At 35.1% G+C, this 5,072-nt stretch overlaps 1 long non-coding RNA gene across 1 annotated transcript; it reads right to left on the bottom strand.

Moving 5' to 3' along the window:
- Positions 1-948: 948 nt before the first annotated feature.
- On the bottom strand, positions 949-3,530 carry LOC148781645 (uncharacterized). The gene is made up of 2 exons (XR_016057004.1): positions 3,324-3,530; positions 949-1,175 (listed from the first exon to the last, which is right to left on the bottom strand). It is a non-coding gene; the product is annotated as an uncharacterized LOC148781645 (long non-coding RNA).
- Between the last annotated feature and the right edge of the window lie 1,542 nt (positions 3,531-5,072).

The following is a 5,072-nucleotide window of genomic DNA, read 5'->3' as shown; positions in this document are numbered from 1 at the left end:
TGTACAAAAGGTAAATAGTCTCATTATATACAATCCCTTTTATTTTTGCCAAAATATTTGATCATCCCTCGTGAGGATACTATCCATTTTCCCCCTCCAGCAAAATATATGCTATAGATATTTTCAGATCTCAAATTTTGGGATGTAATCTTTACATCCTATAGAATAATCTATACTAGTTGAATTACGTACGTTAATTACATGTAATATATTAACTAAATATTCAATAATCAAAGAGATCTATTAATCAAAAATTTGATTAATCATGAGTCACCCCTTAGATAATAAGAAATTTTTAACTACAATATTATGGATAAGTAGTTATAATTAAAAAGAAAAAGTAACAAAAATTATAATTTGTTACATTCTTTTTCTCCAAAAAATATGTGAGGAAAATTTGTATAAAACGACAATGGTTTTCAGTTCGTATCATTGTCATTGTCAATATTACATGAGGATCTCTTTTCTCTAAGTGGGAAAAATTATTATCATTAGAGAATTGGTTGGAGGATGAAGAAATAATATTTGTCATTGGTGTAGAAATGCCTTTGTGAAATATTAGTTTCTCAAAAAACTCACTAATGTTGTGAAGTAGAGTGAAAATTTTACAAATTTTTATTGCTTGTAATTTTTGTTTATTATTTTTTACTTCAAATAGAACGTCCATAAAATAAGACCATGCACAAATTAATTCAACGCAAGTATGTATGAAATTTAAAAATTAATAATAATTGTGAGAAAAACAAGGTTTCTCTTACCTTTAAAGATTAATATGTTTCTCAATCTTTCATAAAATGGAAAAAAGCCTAAAAAAATACAAACAAAGTGTCACAACCCCACCCCCTGACCCATACCGTACCTAGCCGGAGTGGTTCAACGCATATAAAATTTTGGAATCAAAGCAAACCACGAAACAAAAATAAACTCATAAAACAAAAAGCTACAAACTGAGCAAAACAAAACCATTTCATATATATATTCAGTCTCCAAAACAATTCTTTTACAATATTGTTCAAGGCGCTACCGGCCTGTCCACAAAATTACAATATTCATCAGATTGACATTGTGGCACCGCCACCAGACACCTAGAATCAAAATATTCCTGAACAGAACTCAAACTTCAAACGTTTGCTACCACCGTCCAACTGTCCACACACGAGCTATCGTTGCTCACTCTACATAGAAGGGAAAAATAGAGGTATGAGCTAAAATCCCAGTAAGTAAATCAGTACCCTTGCATTCCTGCCTAAAAACACACATAAGGGATACTAAGCCCAAGGATTATTGCAGTTCACGTGTTGTCACATAACAAGGTCATGCATCAGAGTATACTAGTGGAATAAACAGAGTAAAGTTTAGGTGCTAAAACTTCACATATTTACGTGAGCTAATAGTTACACGAGCATTTCGCAAATCACACAGTCAGAAACGTAGCTAAAGCATATAGTTCATACGGACAGAAGCTAGCAGTGCTTACTCCTGAAGTAGGAGCCCCATCAATGAGGCTAAGCCAGTCCTGTAACTTGAGACTTCTACCCTCATTCAGGAGGGAGGACAATGACAAATAGAGGTCTCATCTTGTAATGTCCTTACTCACACACGCAATCCTCAGCACACTTTGGGGGTTTTGATAGGCTGAGGCATTGCAAGAGACAACCCTCTCCTTGCGCCTTCAGGCCAGCGGACGTTACACCACCATTGAAGGACCTAATGTGTAGTGCTTATAACAAATTAGGGGGCACGACCCACCCTATTATTTACAGTTACCTCCCGACTCCACTCCTATCATTGAAGTCGGGGTCAAGTCAGAACTTACCGGCAGTACAGTATCCACTATCAATGAAGAACTCATTACATAGTGGTCAGAATTCACATGTATCAGTGCTAGTAGAGGACCCATTGCGTAGTGGCCAGAAATCACATATATCAGTTTCATATAACAGAATTACAATATCCATTACCAATGGAGGACCCATTACGTAGTGGCCAAGAATCACATGTATCAGTTTCATATAACATAATTACAGTATCCGCTACCAATGGAAGACCCATTGCGTAGTGGCCAGAAATCACATATGTCAGTTTCATATAACAGAATTACAGTATCCACTACCAATGAAGGACCCATTGTGTAGTGGTAAGAAATTACATAAATTAGTTTCATATAACAGAATCACAGTATCCACTACCAATGGAGGACCCATTGCGTAGTGGCCAGAAATCACATATATCAGTTTCACCATGTATAAGCATGTATAACATTCATTCATTCATACTTTACTCCTCTCAAGAGGTCAGAAACATTCAATATTCGTAGGGTCACAATCATATCATTTCAATGTCTTATAACATAAAATTTCAATCACCTTGCAAAAGGGTTCAGCTATGTTAAAAAACATCGATGTATAACATATGCATAATTCATATACAACTTAAAATTCATTGTTGTTATTATCAATCATGGGCATATGCAGGATGAGGCATAACACGCAAATTATGAGGGGAAATTAACTATATTTCGATTCCATGTCGCTAACTGAGCATTACTCAATCAATTAAGGGTTCAGTATATCGTTCTGAATCTTGCTGAATTCTGCAAATAATGACATATGTTCACAATTCAAATCATAGCTTTCAACCTAGCAGGAATTTAGAAACAATTTTAACTTGCAACTTTTAGTAGACATTCAAAACTTTCAAATGGCTATGGTTTCGTAGTAATTGAACTCCATTTGGTCAGCCAAAATTTATAGCAATAGAGACAAAATTTCTGAGTTTCTGTGAGATCTGTCAATAGTGAGATACTAGAACATTTTTTAGTATAGCTCCTCATTTACACAGAATTTGGGCAAGATTAAAACACAAAAATAATAGAATACTCATGCATCTATCAAATGGCTATGTTTTTGTGTCATTTTGACTTCAATAGGTTAGGCAACATTTTAATACAGTAGAAGCAATATTTCTTGAAATTATCACATCTACTAACAGTGGAATATAAGCACAAAATGAAACACATCTTCCAAACTATCAAGAATCTCAACTGGATATAAACATCAAACTCCAAATAGACTTAGAGATCTTTCCAATGGTGGTAATTTGAGGCAATTTTGAGATCATTTGATAGGCAACAGAGACTCACAAGGACTTCAATTTTCCCTGGAATTCTACAGTCCAGCCATGACACACTTCCAAAATCATCTCCTAAATATTAATCTATGCAAGGTAACAACATGAAGCCAATTCTAGCTTAAACTAGACTCACACGAGTATCACCCCACATAATTTCAAGGCTATAAAAGGATTTCAATGCGTATTTTTACCATGCAAAATTAGGAAAACGTTCTCGAGAATGTTGTCATCATTTTTGCACATGCTTATGTTCAAACTATGCTCAAACTGTGCTTCATTCATGTTTTCATGCTCATGGTCTACAAGGTAGTGATCTACTTCCTTTGTGTCCCAATGGTGATCCCAATCTCCTTCCACATTCTACTTCACCAAGCTTCTTAAACTCTCCAATAATGGCACAAAAGGGCTGAACTTGGGCTCTAAAACGTGAGGTGTAGAGAGAGAAAGAGAGACTTTATACTCCAAAAGTGGGGAGATGGCACTCTGGGCTTGCCAAGTGGCCTTTTAATGGCATGGAAGTCGACAATTGGCACACACAGTAGCATGCAATCAACAAGGGGCAGTCTTGCTTCATGCACGGTGGTGACTTGTTCATGCACGGCGTTACTGATCTCTTCACGAGCGGCAGTGACTTGTTTCATGCACAGTGTTACTCCTCTCTCTTCACGCGTGGCTGTGACTTCACATGTGGCAGTGACTTCACGCGTTGCAGTAACTTGTTTCATGCACGGTGTTACTCCTCTCTGCTCACTCGCGGCAGTGACTTCACGTGCAGCAGTGATTTATTTCATGCTTGGTGTTACTCCTCTCTCTTCAAGCACGGCAGTGACTTGTTTCATGCACGTCGCTCGTCTCTTCTTCTTGTCACCACATGTGCTCACCATGCTCAAGAAATTTGGGTCCTTACACAATGATAATGCAAAAAATAAATAAAAAGAATCACTACGACTTACCTTCAATATAAACACCTAAAAAATACAAAGAACACCTAAAAAAATACAAACAAAGGTAATGTAAATAGATAAATAAAAAGAATCACTACGACTTACATAATACAAACACCTAAAAAATACCAACAAAGATAATAGAAAAAATTAAATTAAAGGAATTACTATGACTTACCTTCAATATAAATTTTGTTAAGATTCATTGAACCTGAAAATTAATTCAATAGTAAAATTTAAATGTTGAAAAATAGGTACCAACATTTCTTTCTCTTCCCACATTTAAACATATAATATTAAATGAAATGTCCCTTTAGGGTTTTCTAACTTCTATAACATCAAAACACTAACTAATGAGAGAAAGAGAGAGAGAGAGAGAGAGAGAGTGTGTGTGTGTGTGTGTGTGGGGGGTGCATGCATTAAGAGAATACCAAATGAAAGCTCCATTTTAGGGTTTTCTAACTTCTATAACATAATGAGAGAAAGAGATAGAGAGAGAGTGGCGTGCATGCATTGAGAGATGTTATCATGCTTAGATGGGGAAACAAAAGGTTATCATGCTTGGATGGGGAACCCTCTTGGATATGGAAACAATATTAGATATGTACGCATATCTTTCACTATCTTGAATTTGAGTTCGGGATAGGCAACAATTTTAGAAAGTTTGAACAAGAAAATAGGGAAAAAAAGTGTAGCGTGCATCCATTGATAACATAGTTAACAAATCGGGGACTATCAATATTCGGCTCACCATAAAATGGGAAACAAATCATTTTTATTTTAAAAAGTCAGATGAAAAATTCAAGTAAAAAATATGCATTAGCAAAAATACTTCATATAAAGATATCGCTAATAAATCAGATTGGGCTCAAAAAATCGGATAAATTTATAATATTATAAATTTTGAAATTATAAATGTCAAAGCCATCAATAACTAATTCGTTCATAAAAACTTTACTAGACTAATATAATTAAGTCAATTAATTTACATGCCTC

The sequence above is a fragment of the Amborella trichopoda genome, chromosome 6 (assembly GCF_054954075.1).
Source record: "Amborella trichopoda isolate Santa Cruz 75 chromosome 6, AtrichopodaSantaCruz75HAP2 v2.0, whole genome shotgun sequence".
Classification (NCBI taxonomy): domain Eukaryota; kingdom Viridiplantae; phylum Streptophyta; class Magnoliopsida; order Amborellales; family Amborellaceae; genus Amborella; species Amborella trichopoda.
This window is presented reverse-complemented; position numbering and strand designations above follow the sequence as displayed.